The sequence below is a fragment of the Mytilus californianus genome, unplaced genomic scaffold (genome assembly GCF_021869535.1).
Source record: "Mytilus californianus isolate M0D057914Y unplaced genomic scaffold, xbMytCali1.0.p SCAF_1, whole genome shotgun sequence".
NCBI classification, from domain to species: Eukaryota; Metazoa; Mollusca; class Bivalvia; order Mytilida; family Mytilidae; genus Mytilus; species Mytilus californianus.
The window spans coordinates 83,999,619-84,022,846 of NW_026262581.1; the positions used below are offsets into that span (position 1 = coordinate 83,999,619).

At 32.1% G+C, this 23,228-nt stretch overlaps 1 long non-coding RNA gene across 1 annotated transcript; it reads right to left on the reverse strand.

Moving 5' to 3' along the window:
• Positions 1-3,595: 3,595 nt before the first annotated feature.
• Positions 3,596-8,722, reverse strand: LOC127725144 (uncharacterized). Its single transcript, XR_007992782.1, has 3 exons — positions 8,380-8,722; positions 5,611-5,775; positions 3,596-3,930 (listed from the first exon to the last, which is right to left on the reverse strand). It is a non-coding gene; the product is annotated as an uncharacterized LOC127725144 (long non-coding RNA).
• Positions 8,723-23,228: the final 14,506 nt, after the last annotated feature.

Here is a 23,228-nt window from a genome sequence, read left to right on the forward strand (position 1 = left end):
TTGGGATTAGTGTCTGTGAATATCCTGAAAATAAATTTTTATATGAGAGATCTTTTACACCTGTTGATTCAAACTTTCCCATCATTTTTTGTCTTTGTGGTATGTACTTCCTACAGTTAAACAGGTAGTGTTGCATGTCGTCCACTTCTAAACATGTGTCACACAGTTCACTATTACATTTACCCATTGTGTATTTGAATTTATTAGTGAATATATAACTTGATCTAAGTTTAAATAGAGTGTAGTTGTTTACTTTTTGTGTTATTTTCCCAGTATTGTTGCCACATTTGTTTTAGTAAATTTTTACATAAACATTTGATATCTTCTTTGTAAAGCGGTATATAAGTTATACATGTCTCTATTTATAGTGCCTTTTTAGCTGCTGTGTCTGCCATTTCATTACCACTTAAACCCACATGACTGGGTATCCATTCAAAAAGGATGTTCAAACCTAATTTGGAAAGTTTACTATATATATATTGAATGTCATATATTATTTGTGTTTTAAGTTTGAATATACTTCCTGTGATAGCTTTTAGTGCTGATAGTGAATCTACAAATATTACAGTATTTTCTGGTTGAAATTCTTCTAACCAATATAAAGATAAAAGTATGGCTGTCAATTCACACATAAATATTGAAACATGGTTTTGCAATTTAAAACCTTTATTTACTTTAAGTTCTGGTACTACAAAAGCACATGCATTTGTGTTGTTTTCTGGATTCTTAGATCCATCTGTATATATTTTTTAAAAATTACTATACTTGTTATCAATGAGGATATTTCCTTCACTTTTAATGAGGTGAGGACTATCCTTTTTAGTAATAATTTTTGTAAGTTCAGTTCTGACCTGTGTTTTTAGAACATGCCATGGTGGAGTTGGGAACTCTTTACATTTGTATACAGTATTAGTATCTACATTAAATTTATTCATAGTATCATGTGCAGTAACACAATATGGTTTTTGATTTTCCTTAATTTTTTCCTTATTAAATTCATATATAGCGTTTTCTTGTAAACTCTTTTTATTTGGGTTTGTGTCATTGAGACTAAATATATTCATAAAAGACTTAGTAATAAGACTTTTTCTTCTCAACTCATATGGGGGGTCACCAATTTCAGTCTGTAATCCACTTATACTAGCAGTTTTATGAGCACCTGCACATATTCTTAATGCTTGGGCTTGTATACTATCTAGTTTTTTCTTGACAGAGTGGGAGGCTGAGTTATACACTTCACAGCCATAATCAATCTTTTACCTTATCATTGATATATGTATTGTTTTCAGGGTAGAACAGTTTGCACCCCATTTGGTACCAGTTAATAATTTCATGCAGTTCAACACTCTTGAACATCTACTTTCTATATATTGTACATGTTTTAACCATATTAGTTTTGAATCAAAAATCATACCTAGAAACTTGACTTCTTTAACAAATGACAATATGGTTTCTCCAAGTTTAAGTTTAATACAAGGGGAACTACTCTTACTAAATATCATAGCTACAGTTTTTGTTTGTGATATGAGGAAACCCCATGTATCACACCAAGTACTAATTGTATCTATATCCTCTTGTATTCTTTTTTGTAGATATTTAGTCATTTTACCAGATAACCATATGGCACTGTCATCAGCAAACTGTGACATAGCACAGTACTTTAAATTATTGGATATATCATTCACCATGATGTTAAATAGTGTAGGACTTAAACAACTACCCTGTGGTGTACCATTCTGAATTATAAATATTTCAGAGTAAGTATTATTAACTTTAACTTGTATTGTTCTGTCACTAAGAAAATCCTTTACCCATCCCAACATATTACCCCTTATACCTAGTGAAGCCATTTTTATTAATAACCCATTTTTCCAAAGCATAATTTAAAATAAATTGATAACTTTTGTCTCTCCTAAATACTTAACAAACTATCATTTATTATAATTCATATAATTCATACTATATTATATAAGATAATAATTATTTCTTATTTTATTTATGATTACCATATTCAAGAATGATTACAATTATTTGATAAGTACTCAGTTCTACCGAACGCATCATAGAATATAAGGAATGTTGGCGTGTGGATATCAACTTGACTAATTATGTTGTCACAAGTGAGCACGTGTCACCTTGTGTATATATATATACCCTAAAACTTACCGTTACTCTTCGGGTTGTGAGTCCCGGATCATCACGGTCGTGTTTTTTATAGCACCGCACTGTACTTATTTATTGTTCATTTTCACATTTTCAGATTGAGTATCGAGTTTATTTTGTTATATACAAATAAGATTAATATAATCTGTACAATATTTGATACTAATTTATTTATATAATCTTATTTACAGTATATATAGTTTTTCTTTGTTTACCTTTGTCTTGTCCGCCATTATGGACTAGTCAGAAAATACTCAGTTCCAAACTGAGGATTTTTATAATGCTTTGAGTAGTAGTGACCTAGAAACAACTGACAATGAAAGTCAAAAACTCATGGACAACCCAAGTAAAAAAACGTAAGAGAGTAGCAACAGGTTCGCCCGCTACCACTCAGAACACCACTGTTATCAGAGTACCCTCCCTCCAAAATGTCCCCAACAAATACTTGCTCATAATAGCTAGTATTTACCCATCTATTAAACTTGGAAGACAAAATCCAATTAAAATTCAAAAGGCTCTATCGGATTCGGTTGGAGTTGCAAAAAATCTAAAGCAACTTGCAAACGGCAATTTATTAATCGAGTGCCAAGATAAACATCAATGGAAAGCGATTCAACAAAGAACCTCCATTGGTGAATGGTCGATTAGGACAAGTTTGCCCAAATCGACTACATCATCAGCTGGAGTGATATACAACGTGCCGCTTGACCTCGACATCGAGGATGAAGACTTAAAATCAGTCATGAAATGTCAAAAAGTTTGTAAGGCGACACGTCTAACATACTATGACAAAACTAGTAATACAAGAAAAACGTCAAGATCAGTCAAACTGATCTTTGATGTACCAATACTACCCCAAACCATAAATATTGGATTTAATACTTATAAAATTAAGCTGTATGTACCAAATCCCATCCAATGTTATAAATGTCAGAGATATGGGCATATGGCAGGTAATTGCAGTAATAAAAGAAAATGTAGGAAATGTGGTGATGACCACCAATCCAACGAATGTAACACTGAATCCCCGAAGTGTATTAATTGTAAAGGTGACCATCCATCGAATTATAAACTTTGTCCCTCAAGGGAGCAACAAAAACAAGCTCTCAAGGTAGTTAAAAGAGACAACATCACCTTGCATAAAGCAAATAAACAAGTAAAAGCTAAAGCTAATGCTTAAGCAAAACCTGTTGTTCAGCAACAAGTAGTTGAACATACTGATATTAAAAAAAGTTATAAAAACACCAATATAATAGACCAAGTAATTCCAATTATAAGTGTTGCAATGCTTAACATACTTACATCCCAAACCCCACCAAGTGAACTAAATTTAGAAAAAGTTATTGGTTTCGTATCAATGGCAACCAAACAAATGTTTGGATTTGATTACGATGTTTCGAAAGGTCTCCAATTGGCCAATAGAGTAACAACAGAAATGCTATAATGTATTATACAAATCATAAAATAGTAACAGTAGTCATGTTATATGTTATATCTGTGCTTATAATGGCTAATTTTACTAGTTTACTAATATACAACATCATGTTTAGCATTGTTCATTGGAACTGTCGTGGTATTCACAATAATGCTGCCGAGTATATAGCTATGTCGCAAATAAAGCCTGATATAATTTGCTTCCAGGAAACATGGTGCAAAAACGAACAAGACCATCCACATGTAATAGGTTATAAATTAGCTGATTTTTCTGTACGTAATACTAAATCACATGGTGGTACAGCAATATATGTCAGAGAAAACCTCCCATATCTGAAAAATAATATTGATAGTGATTTAGAAATATCATGTATTAAATTTAACTTTGACAATAATAATATTACACTGGTCAATCTTTATGACACAGCATCAGATACCAAATTACCACAATATAACAATATATTTGACCAAATAGAGGGAAAATTTTTATTATGTGGAGACTTTAATGCCCACCTCACTATGTGGGGTGGTAAACACACAGATACTAAGGGAAGAGAGTTGTTCTCTTTCCTTGAGTATAAAGATATAGTACTTCTTAATGATGGTACAGGTACAAGGTGTAATCCCAGTACATTAGAACTGGCACCTATTGATTTGTCTTTTTGTAGTTATAGTCTAGCTAGTAAAATAACATGGTCAGTTGACCTCACTAGTTCTTATGGCAGTGACCATCATGTTGTAAATATTAATTTTAGTCATAAACAAATGCAAACTGATGAAACTGAATCTGTATATAATTATAAGAAAGCAGACTGGGAGGCATTCTCCAGCAAATGTAATGAACATTTGAGTCCTGACATGATTTCTGACAATATAGAAGAAACATGTTCAAGACTAACAAACAAAATACTCCAAATAGCTGGGGAGTGCATCCCAGTCAAATTAAAAAATAATAAACCTAAAAAAACCACAAGAACCATGGTGGACACCTCAATGCACTAAATATGTAAAAGAAAGGAACATTTGTAAAAATCGTGCCCAACATACAGGTCTTGGTACTGATTTCACTACATATAGAGAAAAAGAAAGAGCATGCAGAAAAACTATTAAAGCTGCACAAGCTATGTATTGGGAGAGCTATTGAACTCGCTCAATAATGATACTAAATTATCAGATGTATGGAAAAAAGTAAAATCAATGTTGGGTAAAACTTTTAAAAAATTAAATTTACCAACCCTGTTATATAACAACACCAAATATGAATGTACACAAGACAAAGCTGATATACTTGCTACAAATTATGCCCAAGTCAGTAGTGATGATAATTACTCTAAAAAATTTAAAATTCAGAAACAAGATTTAGTTCAAAAGGAGTACTGTAAATTATTACACTATTATAAGGATAACTCTGATAGTTATAATGAACCATATACTATACAAGAATTAAAAGATGCTATCAGTGATACATCTGATACCTCCCCTGGAAAAGATAAAATTACATATTCTATGTTTAAACAATTTACAGACAAATCACTGTCTGTGTTATTACTTTTTATAAATAGAGTATGGTTTTTACAAAAACTACCAAGTGAATGGAAACATTCTATTATATCACCAGTACTTAAACCTGGAAAAAACCCCACAGACCCACAGTCATATAGACCAATAGCCCTTACATCTAATTTTGTAAAAATAATGGAGAAAATGGTTAATAATAGACTACGGTGGTATCTAGAAAAAAATAATTTCTACACACCAAATCAGAGTGGATTTAGGAAAAATAGAAATACTATGGAACAGATAATTAGAATTGATAATGATATTCACAAAGCATTTCTCAAAAAACATTTCACAGTTGGTGTATTTATAGACTTCCAAAAGGCATTTGATATGCTTTGGAAAAATGGGTTATTAATAAAAATGGCTTCACTAGGTATAAGGGGTAATATGTTGGGATGGGTAAAGGATTTTCTTAGTGACAGAACAATACAAGTTAAAGTTAATAATACTTACTCTGAAATATTTATAATTCAGAATGGTACACCACAGGGTAGTTGTTTAAGTCCTACACTATTTAACATCATGGTGAATGATATATCCAATAATTTAAAGTACTGTGCTATGTCACAGTTTTCTGATGACAGTGCCATATGGTTATCTGGTAAAAGCACTAAATATCTACAAAAAAGAATACAAGAGGATATAGATACAATTAGTACTTGGTGTGATACATGGGGTTTCCTCATATCACAAACAAAAACTGTAGCTATGATATTTAGTAAGAGTAGTTCCCCTTGTATTAAACTTAAACTTGGAGAAACCATATTGTCATTTGTTAAAGAAGTCAAGTTTCTAGGTATGATTTTTGATTCAAAGCTGAAATGGTTAAAACATGTACAATATATAGAAAGTAGATGTTCAAGAGTGTTGAACTGCATGAAATTATTAACTGGTACCAAATGGGGTGCAAACTGTTCTACCCTGAGAACAATATATATATCAATGATAAGGTCAAAGATTGATTATGGCTGTGAAGTGTATAACTCAGCCTCCCACTCTGTCAAGAAAAAACTAGATAGTATACAAGCCCAAGCATTAAGAATATGTGCAGGTGCTCATAAAACTGTTAGTATAAGTGGATTACAGACTGAAATTGGTGACCCCCCATATGAGTTGAGAAGAAAAAGTCTTATTACTAAGTCTTTTATGAATATATTTAGTCTCAATGACACAAACCTAACTAAAAAGAGTTTACAAGAAAACGCTATATATGAATTTAATAAGGAAAAAATTAAGGAAAATCAAACACCATAGTGTGTTACTGCACATGATACTATGAATAAATTTAATGTAGATACTAATACTGTATACAAATGTAAAGAGTTCCCAACTCCACCATGGCATGTTCTAAAAACACAGGTCAGAACTGAACTTACAAAAATTATTACTAAAAAGGATAGTCCTCACCTCATTAAAAGTGAAGGAAATATCCTCATTGATAACAAGTATAGTAATTTTTTAATAATATATACAGATGGATCTAAGAATCCAGAAAACAACACAAATGCATGTGCTTTTGTAGTACCAGAACTTAAAGTAAACAAAGGTTTTAAATTGCAAAACCATGTTTCAATATTTATGTGTGAATTGACAGCCATACTTTTATCTTTATATTGGTTAGAAGAATTTCAACCGGAAAATACTGTAATATTTGTAGATTCACTGTCAGCACTAAAAGCTATCACAGGAAGTATATTCAAACTTAAAACACAAATAATATATGACATTCAATATATATATAGTAAACTTTCCAAATTAGGTTTGAATATCCTTTTAGAATGGATACCCAGTCATGTGGGTTTAAGTGGTAATGAAATGGCAGACACAGTAGCTAAAAAGGCACTATCAATAGAGACATGTATAACTAATATACCGCTTTACAAAGAAGATATCAAATGTTTATGTAAAAATTTACTAAAGAAAATGTGGCAACAATACTGGGAAAATAACACAAAAAGTAAACAACTACACACTATTCAAAATAATGTTAACTTTTGTATTACTATACCAAAGAGTACTAGAGAAAGAGAAAGAACTCTATTTAAACTTAGATCAAGTTATATATTCACTCATAAATTCAAATACACAATGGGTAAATGTAATAGTGAACTGTGTGACACATGTTTAGAAGTGGACGAAAATTTATTTTCAGGATATTCACAGACACTAATCCCAATATGGGATTATTTAATAAACACGGGTATGCAATAAAAGTAAAATTATTCAGAATATCAATATACTAAAAAGCTAGCTATATATTTCTAGTTTCTAGTTTAAACTTTGTAAAAACATGCTTATAATTATTCTAATAGGATACCTATGGTCAGGGTGAGAATACCTACAGATATTATCAGTATAGGTAAACAGAAATGAAAAACACTTTAGGACTTGTAAATCATTAGTAAAATTACTTTTAACAAAACATGAAATATTAGTCACTGGACAACAATCCATGGATTTTAACAAGTATGACAAGAAATATCAAATATTCAAAATACTAATAACATTTGTAACAACTGATTAATTGAACTCTTGATATGAGAAAATCTATGTAAGGAAATGAAAATAAAATTGATTAAATTAATTAGCATTAAGTAGATTTTATTATAATTTTCTTATAAATACATGTACATTGGCACTCATACCACATCTTCCTATATCTATGTGATCATATGTAAAATATCATGCCACAGGAGTCTGACATATCTCCCAGAAATCATCATTCACAATCACTCTCTCGTCGGTCCATCCCAAATCAAATTGGGGACACAAACCTCACAACAAGAATTAACTGCATGTATATATATATGTACCCAACTAACACTATGACAGTCTTCACGCTTAACCACAAGTCCTACGGCATTGGCTTGTAAAATTGCTTTCAGGCTTGTAAAATTTTTCTCTACAAGCCAACAGAATCCAACTAAAATTTTCAAAAAACTGAGCTTCGGGCTTGTGGACTCAAAAGTTTATTGTGAAGGCTGCTATGAGGAATGTGATTCAGCTGCTGTCAATGGATAAACACCGTAGCTAAAATATTGATAGGGTTATACATGGGGTCGACGGACGAGATGAGTTATCTTATTGTGGGATATTTTTCTTTGAGGGCACTGGCTTGCCAGAACCCCGGTCCTTGTGATGTATATCATGTATATGATGATTTTAAGAACCAACCAGCACATTTTACAACGACCAAAAACAAAGCACCGTGTAAATACTAACCTTGTATTAGTATTATTGTCTATCATTACTATTCACGGCTGCTAAATCATCCGTTAGGGCTGGAACTGTTTGCTCACAGCCTCCTCGACGTGTCTACTTGAAGCACATGGTTACCACGTGGTAGCTTCACGGCTGCAAGTATTTACCTACAATGTTTATTTCTTTACAGTGCAAGGGAAACAACTCCAGTCTAAACGGGCGACACCAAAAACAAATAATTTGGTAGATATATATTATTTACCTTTTTTAGTTTTTTTATTTCTAAATATTGGCTTTTTAATAGTTGTAACAGAGCTGGAAGGTATCATTTATCAGTTTATGATTTCTAAATATTAGAAATATAATCCCGTTGAATTTGACAATATACACTAAAACTTTTACGAAAGTTTTTTTTTTTTTTAAAGTAGTACACTAAATCAAGTACTACCAAGATAGCACTCTCTGGTATCTATACTGTACATAACTGCAAAACATGAACACAATTTATTACACACAAAAATGTCAAAACAATACATTAATCTTATAGATCCTAATTATACATACACGGTAATACTATATATATTTTTCTTCTAGAACGTAAGTTCAAGAATCTTTTATAATATAAGTGAAGGTGCTATCTTTAGTCAAATTCATTATACAGAGAATCACAATTTACCAAGGACGTACGAGCCGCGGTATAATTGTATTAATGTATATACCATGTACGGGAATCTGTCAGACCCCTTCTAGGATTTGCATATTTGGAAAAGTCAGATATGTCTATCCAAGAGTATTTGATACTTACAGTTCTCATGTATAAACAACAAACACACCTACTTACCAAATCATTTAATATTTATAAACAAAGCAGGCTAAGTTACAAATAACAGAAAAATAAGTCCACAAAAATTTTTCTTCTCACTATAAATTAACCACAAGATAATTAAGATAATTAAAATACACACCATAGTTCAGATTTAAATATCAAGATTAAATTTAAGGGAAAAAAAAAAAAAAAAAAAAAACTCACAATTTACTATAATATGAATATATAATACAGCTTAATTCCTAAATAATAATAAATTTTAAAACATTTATTTGAAATGTTTTTATATAAGGTAATCTGGCGTAATACCCGCAAGGGTAGTCGCCATTAAACTCTATTTAGTAGTAGTACCGTTACTCTTAATTATTAAAAGTTTTTGAGACTTGTGCTACCTCAAAATTCTCATTCTAGTCTATACAGACCAACTGCCATGGCTCCTTATAAACGAATAGAGAAGAAAAAAGACCCAGTCTTCTACAAAGAAATATTGAGGAGTCACGAACATTGGCTTGATGTAAGAGACAATAGGAACTTCTTGTTTACTGAAGAAAGAAAAAAAAAGACATAGAAGAAGTAGTAAAGAAATTTGGATATAAGTTAATAGAATAAAGGCCATAATAAGCCCAAACGCCCAGTAAATATCCTTTGTTATCTTTGTGTTAACGGGGCGAGATAAGCCCACCCCTTTTCTTGTCCCGTAAAAAAAAAAAAAAAACTAGTGCTACCTCAAAATTTTGACATAATAATATATAATAAATTTTTGTACTTTGTGTATATAATATTGTATATATTTTCACAGTGCTCTTATAATTTTTTTTAATTATATAATGCTTTTCCTAAATTATTTTGAAATAATTTTTGTTTCAGCCTTTTCATTTATTTCTTAGTGCTCAATTTGTTTGTTATTGTCATGGCTAAGCGTGTTTTAATTGCAGGTCATTCCCAAGTTAAATATTTTGATCAGTATTTAAAGTTGTCTAATGTAGATGTTGTGTCTTTTTCAGGGTATCGCATAGAGCAGATGTGGGATGTCATAGGGCATATGGTGCCCGACTACAGGATTGTTGGAAATGAAATTAAAATTAACATCAAAATGGACACCCGTAGTTTTAGAACATTTCGATAAATATATATCTCCAGCAATTCAAAATCAATCTGGCAATGGTTAATTGAAAAATATCCCGGTATGTTTGATCCTTATTCTGGAATAACAAACAATCTTTCGGAAAGTATGAATGCCGTTTTAAAAAAGGAAAATGGTTGGAAAGAGCTACCAGTAGATTTGCTTGCTTTGGGTTTTTATTACATACAAAATTTTGAGAACTATGAAATTTTACGTGGACGTTCTGGTTTAGGGAATTATCATTTGAAAAAAGAATTTAGTAGAGCATTTATTTCACCATCAGATGTAATATTTCCGAAAAGAATTGTAAGTCCTGAAGGAGTAATTGAATACTTAAAAAACGATAAGCCACTTTTTCAATCTAATTCTGTCGAATCTGACGCTGATCCTATAGGCAATTTAAACTCACAGGAAATTGTAAAACCAACACACTCTGATGAGAACACTAATCAGGTAAAATTAGATAATAAGGAGGTAGTAGTTAATCAACAACCTGTCTTAGAATACCCGGCCTTTAATCATGATAGCAGTCAACAAAATTTGGCACGGTTTATTGTTGACAATAATTTAATTACTTTGGTCCCACAACAAGGTGCGTTTATTGTAAATCTAAATGGCAGGAAAGGAAAATACTGTGTAACTCTATTTCCAAAAAAATCATGTCAGTGTGAATCATCAACAACTTGTTTTCATATTTTGGCTGCAAAAATGAGTATAGGGTTAGAGCCAATACAGAAAAATAGAGTCGTTAATTTAAGGGCATTATCAAAAAATAGCAAGAAAAAAATTGACAAAAAATCAGGAAGAAAACAACCGAGTGCAAATGATTACGGAATTAAATTCGAATCTGCACCTGATTCACTATTCACCATGAATACTCTTTAAAGCAAACATTGATGGCAACGCCTTCAACAAATGGTAGCATAAAATCAATTAAGACGCCTAAAATATCAACAGAATTTTCAACTCCGAAATCGAAAAAAAAAATTGAACTTAGTGTAATCGAAGAAGACGTTGAGGGGGAAATAAATATTCTAAACGAAAAAAAAATTCGATCGAAAGTAACAAATCACTCCCTGTGAAAAAAAGAAAAATAGATGATATTAACTTAGATAAAATCGAAATTCCCACGAAAAAAAACAAAAACTTTATCAGATCTACCGTGGATAGGGTATTGCACAGTCAACAGCACAAACAAAATATTTTAAACAATCATTATCTATGTTCCGATATAGTAATTTCAACACAAAACCTTCTAAAATTTGAGTTTCCAGAAATAAATGGGTTCCAGGAAACAACATTGGCGCCTGTTGAGGTAAATGGTAAATGGGTAAGTGAAACAGGATTTAAGCCACAAGACCCACCGAGCGTACAAATTCATCATAATGGTAATGCTCATTGAGTTTTGTCTGTTCAAACTAGAGATGAAAACATCTATCTTCTAGACAGCTTATCATTGAACTTAACAACTTCATTGGAATATCAGTTAACACAAATCTACGGTAAAGACAAGAAAAAAATTATTGATAAGAATACCTGACGTCCAAAAACAACAAAACAGCATAGATTGTGGTCTTTTTGCAATTGCAAATGCTCTTGAATTTTGTCAATCTGGGTTTAAATGAGGTACTCATATCAAGTACGATCAAAAATATATGAGAGAACATTTGATACATTGTCTTGAAAAAGGTAATTTTACACATTTTCCTAAAAATCATTTCGGTTAAGCTCCCAAAAATCTGAAAACTAAAGTCCACACTATCCCAATCAACTGTGATTGTGGAAACCCAGACACAACAGAAGATATGATAGGTTGTGAAGGAAAAACGGGACGTAAGATGTGTGATATTTGGAAACACCGGTCTTGTGCTGAAAAAAATATGATGAATGGGAACAGCTGGTTCTGCAAAGTACATAGATAGATTAACTGATATTTATAATCTGGTAAAAACTTTGTAATAAAGAAATATAATATATAGTTTTGCCTTCTTTTAAGTTTATAAACAATATAAATCTACAAAAGTAAAAGAAATATTTCTGAAAATGCTTTATTCATATATTAATCATTATCACTGAGTGTAATAACAATAATAAATAATAATAATTAAAAAAAAAAACAATAACTCCGCCAACGCCGGTCCCAAGCCCGGGTAAAAAGGAGGAGGGTTGTTTTTTGTTTAAAAAGACTACATGAAATATCAGAAATAATTATATATTTGTATTAAATTGATTTATGACAAACAGATATTACGCCCATTAGTATATTGAACACTATTGACATTTAAATATAACAAACAAAAAATAAGTCAATGCATTTTTGTTGAGGAAATTGATCTCTTATTTGAAAAATAATGATTTGAAATTTATAAATATTTTTTGGGAAATTATTAAAATCTGATTCAACAATAGATTGTCTAATAGATCATAATACATTTCTTGACCTGGTTCTTTATTTTGTACGGACATTTAGTTTATAATATTTCAAAGTTTTAGTCATTTTTTCCATAAGAGGGTGCTGCCGGTCAAGATTTGGGCATTTTCCATTTAATTCATTTTAACTACACTAAAGTTAGTTTATTTGTTATAAAATGGACTTTAGAAATTATGCAGAGATTATTTACGGATTCCCATGATTTTTGGAGAGTTTTTAGTCCAAAGTTGAAAATTTGACTTCTGCATATGTATACAAGGGAAGTTGCCGGTCAATATTTAGCCCTTTCTACTCAATGTATTACTAGTTAATTTTCTCCCAAATTATTTGTTACTAAACTGTGTTTAGATATCCTATTAAAGATTTTGACCGTGTTATTTATTTGTTCGTGAATTTAAGTTCATATTTGAAATTTTGACTTCTTTATTTGTACACAAGACAGGCTGCCGGTCAAGATTTTGCCCTTTTAACTTGATGTAATCCTATTTTATTTTATACCATTTAATTTGTTATTAAATTTTCTTTAAAAATCATGTTCAAGATTTTGACCGGGCTATATATTTTTTCGTGAATTTTAGTTCAAAGTTGAAATTTTGACTTCTTCATTTATATACAAGAGAGGCTTCCGGTCAAGATTTTGCCCTTTTCTTCTAATGTATTGCTAATTATTTTATACCATATTATTTGTTATTGAATTGTCTATAGAAATCGTTTTTAAGATTTTGACCGGGTTATATGTTTTTTCGTGAATTTAAGTTTAAAGATTCGAAATTGGATTGCCAGAGTCCCGCTTAACAAGGCTTCTGGTCAACTTTTTGGTCATAATGATTATCAGAAATTTTTTTTTTAATTTAAACTTACAGAATATCATATAAGCTTTCAAAATCCGTTTCAAGTGTTAATTTATCTTAAGCAGTTCTAGAGAAATCACTTATAATATATCAATTTTACCCTTCCGTGTTTTCCCACTTCCGCGTTTTAGACCTTCATGAATAATTCAGTCCCTCCCCGTAATCGATCTCTCCTACTTGCGAGGTTAATGAAGGTAGATCAGCGAAATATAACGACTATATTATTCGGGTTAGGTGTGGTGGGGGTTGCGACCAAGCACTCCCGACATCGCGACAGTTAGGTGCGTCCCGTAAAATTCGGATAATTCGGGCGATTTTGTCCAATCGGATTACAATGACAATGAATGACAGATGATCACAGATTCTGATCACTGTCTGATCACATTCTGGAGAATTGGGACGCTGTCATGACAGATTCGGTCAATTTTTTACCATTTTTGAGAACGATACAATCCTGAACAGTATTTGATTGTTGTCGTGATTAAATAAATGTTTTACAAATTTCCTGTCAATTTCACATGATCTTGATTCGACTTTTGATCAATTTTAATCGGGAATGGTCCTATATATCAAGGATAATAGTAGCAATCCTTATGTGTGACTGAGGCTTAAACCAGTTTAACGAGAACACAAAAGGTCTGGATGAAAAGAAGGATAAACACGGTTTCTTATTGAATAGTTCATTTCATAAATATTCTGGAAGCAGTCTTATCTAACTGGGTAAATATGTTTTATTTTTCTTTTGTTTCTAAAGGAGTAGAAATGGTAAACGATCTTAGAACGCAAAATGCATGTTAGCTAATATCATGTTGTGGTGTTGACTTTTATCATAGAACAATTTTATTTTTATATATAATTGTCAATGTTGATTCGTAAAAAAATATCAACTCTGAATGTTGCAATGAAACTGTAAGCACTTAAATATAAGTTGCATTGCAACTGTGACCATGTATTTATCTTATTTATTTATTGAAGTTTCTAAATGAGTAGATATGGGAAATTTTCTTTAAACCCAAAATGCACATTCTGGTACAGGATTGTGTGAATGTTCGCCAACGTCGCCAACGTCGCCAACATTTACGAAATCATTACTGTTCGCCAACGTCGCCAACGTCGCCAACATTTACGAAATCATTACTGTTCGCCAACGTCGCCAACGTTGCCAACCTTTACGAAATAGTTACTGTTCGCCAACGTCGCCAATATCGCCAATATTTACGAAATCATTACTGTTCGCCAACGTCGCCAACGTCGCCAACCTTTATGACATCAATACTGTTCGCCAACGTCGCCAACCTTTACGAAATCATTACTGTTCGCCAACTTCACCAACGTCGCCAACATTTAAGAAATCATTACTGTTCGCCAACGTCGCCAACCTTTACGAAACAAGTACTATTCGCCAACGTCGCCAACATTTACTGTTCGCCCAGTTCGCTTACTTTGCAAACATTTACGAAATCATTATACTGTTCGCCAACTTCGCCAACATTTCTGAAATCATTACTGTTCTTCAAGTTCGCCACTGTTCGACAGCATTTATGAAATAATTACAGTTTGCCAACTTCGCCAACATTTACGAAATCATTACTGTTTGCCAAATTTGCCAACATTATCGAAATCATTACTGTTCGCCAACTTCGCCAACCTTTACGAATTATTAGGGACCGTGCAATATTTATCAAGCAGGTGGGACCAGTGCTAACCATAGTTGGACAAACATATTTTTCATCCACTTCAGGCATAGGGTCTCCACTTTTTTCACCTTTGGTGACCATAGGACATGAAGATTTATTTAAACTAAAAATTGTAGCTTTTTCTTACCTATTAATTAAATCCCTAAATTTGACAGAAATAAACCAAACCACCAAATATCCCGGCATTTTGTAAGATCAGTATATAATTGAGATAGCTGTAGAGTTTTATGAAAATCCAAGTTGATTTAGAAAAGTTATACAAATTTTTAAAGTTGACTATTCGAATTTAGCCTAAACTGAAGAGTGTAGCTTTTTTACCTATTAATTAAATCCATAAATTTGACAGTAACAAACCAAACTACCAAACAACCTGGCATTCTGTAAGATCAATATATAATTGAGATAACTGTAGAGTTATATGAAAATTCAAGTTGATTTGGAAAAGCTATACAAATTTTTAAAGGTGACTAACTGAATTTATCCTCAACTGAAAATTGTAGCTTTTTTACCTATATATTAAATCCATAAATTTGACACCAACAAACCAAACTACCAAAACAACCTGGCATCCTGTAAGATCAATATATAATTGATATTGCTGTACAGTTTTTTGAAAATCCAAGTTGAATTGGAAAAGTTATACAAACTTTTAAAGGCAACTACAGGGTATCGGAATTTACCCTTAACTGATAATTCTAGCACTTTTTAACCTATTAACTAAATCTATAAATTTTGACAGCAACAAACCGAACTACCAAAGAACCTGGCATTATGTAAGATCAATATATAATTGAGATAGCTGTAGAGTTATATGACAATCCAAGTTGATTGGAAAAATTGATAGAAATTTTTAAAGGTGACTATCTGAATTTGTCTGAACTGAAAATTTGAGCTTTTTTTACCTATACATTTAATGCTTAGATTTGACAGCAATGAACCAAACTACTAAATAACCTGGAATTTTGAAAAATTAATATATAATTGAGATAGATAAGCTGATTCAGACCAGCCGACACTAAATTAAAAGGTCAAGACAGGTTGAGACTGGTCAAGACTGAGTCAAGACGGGTTGAGCAATTTGTTAAGACCATATTCAGATCATACCTTGATTATCAAGTGCTCAATCAGACTTATTTAGTAAAGTTGAGACCAAATTTGAGTTCAGTCGAGTCATGGCAAATCTGTGCTCGACCAGTCAAAATATGGTCTATCAGACTCTGAGCAGTTTGTAAAGTAATAGTACACATACTTTTTTTTCTGCATGAATGTCATAGGACATTGAGTTTTTACGGCTCAAATCAGTATATGACATTAACTTTGTTTTGTCGTAACCAGAATTTGCACTGGTCCCACCTGCCTGATAAATATTGCACGGTCCCTTAATGTTTGCCAAGTTCGCCAACCTTTACAAAATTATTATTGTTCACCAAATTCACAAAATTATTATTGTTCACCAAATTCACCAACATTATTTTATATGTAATGTTCACAAACTTAGCCAAGTTCGCCTACATTTATTTTTTTTAATGTTCTATTCGCCAACTTCGTCAACATTAATGATTTTGTAGCTACAAAACACAAAAGGTACACGCTGATATATAGCTAATATTAATTTAAATAAGTGTTCTTTCAAAGGAGTACTTTAAAAGGCAAAAATAAAGTGTAACATTTTTTTTAAACATCATCATTCCCGGTGGTGAAAAATTTAATTAGGATTTCGGCCTTATATGTATCCGCCCTTGTCTCTGGAAATACACAAGTTGTCAACATCCGTTTTTAAACATTCCCTGGAAATTGACCGCTAACCTTTTACTGAGTCCTACTTGGTGCTGAGATTATTGAACATTATAATGCTGTGACTAAATGGTATACAGTATGTCCCTTATTTTTGTAAGTCCCAAACACTAAATACCGACCAAAATGAATCAAATTTCAGTGCAAGAGTGATCACATGTATTTTTAATTCAAATGTCCATGACCATGTATCAACTTAAAAGAATGTGAGACATATTACTTTTTTTTACCACTATCAGACCACTCAGGGGCAGATTTAGCCATTTTTAAAAGGGGGTTCCCAGGATAAAAGAGGGGAGGGTCCAACTATACGTCCCCATTCAAATGCATTGTTTGTTAAAACAAAAAGGGTGTTGGCTGTTGCAACCCCCAGGAAACCCCCACTCTCCTTGACAGTAAACTGGTCAATATAAATTAATGTTTTGTCCTAAAATTTAAAAAAAAAATCAATAAAGGCAATAGAGAAATTGAATTAAAAAGGTAAACTTAAGTTATATAATAAAACAAAGGGAAAGGGATACATGTATTCAACGTCCTTGGGGGACTAATAATGGACGAAATCGTTTCTAAAATCTAATTTTACTGCTCTCAATACACCTTATCGCTATTTGGTCCAATCCGGAAAAAACAGTCACTTAGACAACTTCCTGTTTGGGTCATCTGGTACCAAAACAAAGGTCATCAGTAACAAGCTGAGGGAGGAAAAAATTTAGAAAGCCAACAATTTGAAACTTCAATAGATTATGATCCACTTTTTCGAAACTCAAATTAAAATAAAAAAAATATTTTGTTTGAAGTGTTTACGATGGTTTAAACAGGTCTCTTTAAAAAAGTATTATGCATTTTACATTGTTTCAACAGGGCCCCAGATAGCTTCAACTGGATGAAAAAGATGTGTAATTTCAGAACTTACCCGGAATGGAATAAATGGCGATAAGGTGTATAGAAGTTTAAACAATAATCATCAATTCTAATTGAAAGATTTGTTATTGCTTTTTGTTTTTATACATATTTTGGACATTAACTCATTTTAACTGCACATTTTAGCAAAATAAAAGAAACCTTTTATTCTAATTCTTTTTTATTTTTGTCACCAAATTTCACTGTTATTCAATTTAAAACATAGTATCTTAATGAGAACTTTTGAATTTTTTTTAATGTGTATTCAATTTATTTGCTTAGAGACTGTTTCAAATATGTTTTTTTTTCTTTCATAATTTTTATATAACCATGATAACAGATTTCATTTACCAGTAAGAAATTTTAAGAAATTTCTAATTTGTTGGCCCAAAGAGAACCATTTTAATAATTCAAGGGGACAGTATATTCCTTTTCTTTTTTTGCTGACATCTATATGGCTTATTATAAAGTTCGCCTTGTCACGTGAGGTTTTATTTTTGTCTTGCCTTCCATGGAGAATATTTGGCCCCACCCCCTCAGTCATGGTATATTTACTTTGAAACTTTTGCTTAGTTTACATGTATTAGTTTGTGATTAGATCAGTTTAAGATGAACTGCTAATGTTAAGTCAATGATATTTGGTATGCAAAGTTATTGTCATTTGCAAGTATCGTTTCCATGGAGATTATATAGCCCCACCCCTGATCATGGTTTATTGACTTTGAAACTTTTACATACTTTACAAGTTAATGTTTGTGTTTAGGATTGTTCAAAGGGAACGACTTATAATAAGTCAATGGTATTTGGTATGCAGTTGTATTAGCATAGGCACATCTCATTCCATGGAGATTGTTTAGCCATGTACCTTCAGTTATGGTTCATTGACTTTGGATATTTTCATAACTTACATGTCAAATGTGTATTAATGTTCATTAATTAAAGTTTATGTAAGTGTTTATTTCCTTGCAGATGCCATTTGTTTACTTTTATCGCTTCATCTTGACTTATTTATGGAAGTCTGGGAATTGTCTGACCGCACTGTGAATAGTCTATCTTGTTTGATATAAGGCATGTCAATCTTAAGTAACTCCTCCCTTACTTGTCTAGAGTACATTAGAAATTTAGTTAAGTTGTAGTTGTAATTTTTTATATGGATTAGTTACACATGTTTATTTTATGTAATATTTTATTTCTAAGTGTGATTGGAGTTAATGCTCCTGCTTCATTTAGTCAAAAACAATTACAAGCTTTGTTAAACTCTAATCGTTAGGCTATGCCTGCTGTTAACATGCAACCAACTGATGACACAGAAGTCAATGATATTATATCAAAGAACACTATTCTTGAATTATCGGCCAATGTTAAATCGTTGACCGAAACAGTTAAGGAGAAATTCTTAAAACAGTAGTGGATCTTCAAAAGAATGCTACCGGAAGTGATTTATCGCATACTGGTACTCAAAATCAATCGTCATCTCAAATAATCGGAACACATGAAAATAATGATTCCGGGAAAGTGTCTGCTGGTATGTTCCCGCACATACAAACAGTGTCACAAACCCAGCGACAAAATATAAAAGAAGGCAAGTACATTAATTTAGTTTCTTTGCTAGTTCCTGTAAATGAAAATCAAAGTGATACTCAGCAAATAGAAGCAGATGGATCTTTTCTCCTTCTTAAACCCAAAGATCAGCGCCTACAGCGTGACTTATCTATCCACGAATACATAGAGGCATTTAACATTTACAAAAACATTGTTTGCGAATTCGAAGATCGTCGGGTAGAACTCGACATGTTTTTTCAAGATATCATAGAAATGGCGACGAAATTTAAAGGTAACATTTTCTATGAATACCATAAGGCGTTCGCTAAGAAAGTTGCGGCAATTAAGGTAGCACAATACAAAGATGTTTTTACTTCCAATCTCCAACCTTTAAAATGATGTTACTTTCTTATGACTGCATACAAATTAATAAAAGAGGTATATATAGATAGATAAAAGATTAATCTTTCAAATGAATGCAATATTTTTGTTATGCAATCATTATGTAATCAATTATTATGCAATTAATGGCAAAACCTTGGTCAGTTCACTTGAATGAATTTAGCTCTGACATCTCTATAACTACACAAGAAATTTTAACGTTATCTTAATCAACATAGCAGGAGCTACAAAAGGGTGTCTCAAATTATCGCTATTGTATTCCATTCTCTCATAAATCTGTAATTAGTGTAAACATCCTTACCACATAAAAGTAGAGATTATTTGATTAGGTGTAAAATTTGATCTATACATTCTATCCAAAATCTGAGACACCCTTTTGTAGATAATGGCTCTAGGAACAACATATTATAAAATCAACACTCTCGGGGTATCAATGAAGAAGCTAATTTCAATTGAAAGTGGAAATTTCTTGTAAAATTTTGTAGACACAGTTAAAATTATGATTAATTACATAATTGTTGTACAAAACTAACATTGCATTAATTTGAAAGAGTAATCTGTTAGCTATCCATAAATACCACTTTTATAAATTTTCAAGCATTATAAAGAAAGTTACAGGATTTTAAAACTGGGGAGTTGAAGGTATGATATCTTTGTATTGTGCTACCTTAAATCAACTAAAGGTTTGACCGTTGACTGGTCAATTAGAGATGAGAAACTCTATTCTTCAGTTTGCTTAGGGAGAGCTATAAATACATGTGGCGTATGTGGAAGTTCTTTGCATAGCACTGAAATGAGTTACTTATCCGATACCTCACAGGGCAAAAACTACCATTCCCAACAAAAGCGCATTCCTACAACACCGTATTCTAAACCACAATCAGTCGATATTGACCCATACGGAAGACCAAAACTATTCCACAAAGGGAAAGAAATCTGCAACTATTATCTCGCTGGTAATTGCTACAGGGTATCCGCGTGCCGCTATGCTCATGTTGACATGAATATAAAATCGTCAACTCAAATCAAACCCTCAACAATTGTATCAAAAACAGCCAAACAAGCAAATATATGACTAGATAAAGATAATGTGTTTATGCATTCCACGACACCAATTAATGTAGATAAGTTAGCATGGGAGCTACAAAGACATCCAGATAGATATTTCGTAAATTCATTACTTAACGGGTTACGTAAAGGATTTTTTACTGGCGTATCATCTTTGCCGGAAAAAGTATTAGAATGTAAAAACCTGCTTTCTACTACAAAATGTCCAGATGACGTTTCCGGATTAGTCAAATCAGAGTTAGACAATAATTTTGATATAGGCCCATTTACGAAAGCACCTTTTGATATATATAGGGTTAGTCCTGTCGGCATTGTTGAAGGTAAATATTCTAAAAAGAAAAGACTTATACTTGATTTATCTGCACCTCACAATAGCGACGAGCATAGTAGTGTCAACGACCTCATCAACAAAGAAGATTTTTCGCTATCCTATATTAAAATCGATGATGCCATTAAAATCATCAAAGAATACGGTTTTGCCTCAAGGTGTTGTAAATTGGACGTATCTAATGCACTTAAATCAATCCCTATTCATCCGAGTTTATGGCATTTATATGGATTTAAATGGGAAAATATGTATTACTTTTACACTAGATTAGCATTTGGGTGTCGTTCAAGTCCTAAAATTTTTGACAATTTATCGCTATGTGTTGGATTTTACACAATAATTATGGAATTAATACAGTTCTGCATCTACTAGATGATTTCTTAACAATCGACAGACCGTTAGCAAATGCCGACGCTACTATGAAAATCTTAGTTTCCGTGTTTGCTTCACTTGAAATTCCGATTGCAACACATAAAACTTTAGGACCGGTAACATGCATCGAATACTTGGGTATTATATTGGAATGGAATATATTGGACACTATTCGTATGGAAGCTAGACTACCCGAAGATAAATTATGTCGAATCAAGGAATACTTACTTTTCTTCCTCAATCGCAAAACATTTACAAAACGTGATTTGTTAAGTTTATTGGGTCATTTAAATTTTGTTATGAGAGTCATTATTCCAGGGAGATCGATTATATCTTATCTACTTAACATCGCTCACTCTGTTAAAGAACTTCATCACCATGTCACTTTAAATTCTAGTTGTAGAAATGATTTATCATTGTGGCATAAGTTCTTAGATCAGTGGAATGGAATTTCTTTCTTTATTGATGATAATATAGTAAATGCGTCTGATTTTGATATACATACTGATGCTGCGTCAACCGTGGGATTTGGAGGTTATTTCAAAAATCGCTGGTTTCAAAAATTAGATACGGAATTATCATTGTCAATGGCTTACATGGAATTATATCCGATAGTAATTGCTGCGATTATATGGGGTAATGGGTGGTCAGGGAAGCGTATCCTATTTCACTGTGATAATATGGCTACAGTCTTAATTATAAAGAAAGTAAGATCAAAATCATTAGAAATTATGAGATTGATGAGACGTCTAACTTGGTGCTCCGCAAAATATAATTTTATTATTCACGCTACTCATGTCGCTGGAAAATGTAATACTATAGCTGATGCTCTCTCTCGATTTCAGATGAACCGTTTTCGTCAACTGTGTCCGACAGCATCCGTGGAACCTTGTCACTGCCCGCCCCACTCAGAAATTCTGTGGAATTGAGTTGTGTGATTAATAATTTGTGGAGTAAAAGTATAAATAGTGCTACAAGAGATGTATACACATCTGGATATAAGTGTTTTCTTAAATTCCGTACCTCTCAATTCGAGGGAGAAAATATTGGAAATGTAATGTCTAATATTTCTGAGGATATATTAATTTGTTTTGTATCATATTGCCAGTCAGTGTTAGGGTTGAAATATTCTACTATCAAGTTATATCTTGCTGGAATACGTCATTTTTCTATTGCAAATTGTAGTGTCAATCCTTTAGTAGATAATGTAGGTAAGCCTTTGTTACGTTTACAAAATATTCTGAATCGTATAAAGAAAACTGAAAACAAAAGTGTGCGACAAAAACTACCGATTACTTATAGTGTGCTTCATCAGATTTACCAACATTTACAGAAAAGTATTTTCGATCCGAACTTAGATTTTACTATGCCAACTGCAGCTGTTATAGGATTTTTCGGTTTCCTGCGTTGTTCTGACTTTACATGCAAACAGTCATTCGATTCAGCTTTGAATTTAACTATGGATGATGTAGTAATTGTATCTGATTGTCAAGTTAATTTACGTTTGAAGGCATCCAAAACCGACATTTTTCGTCA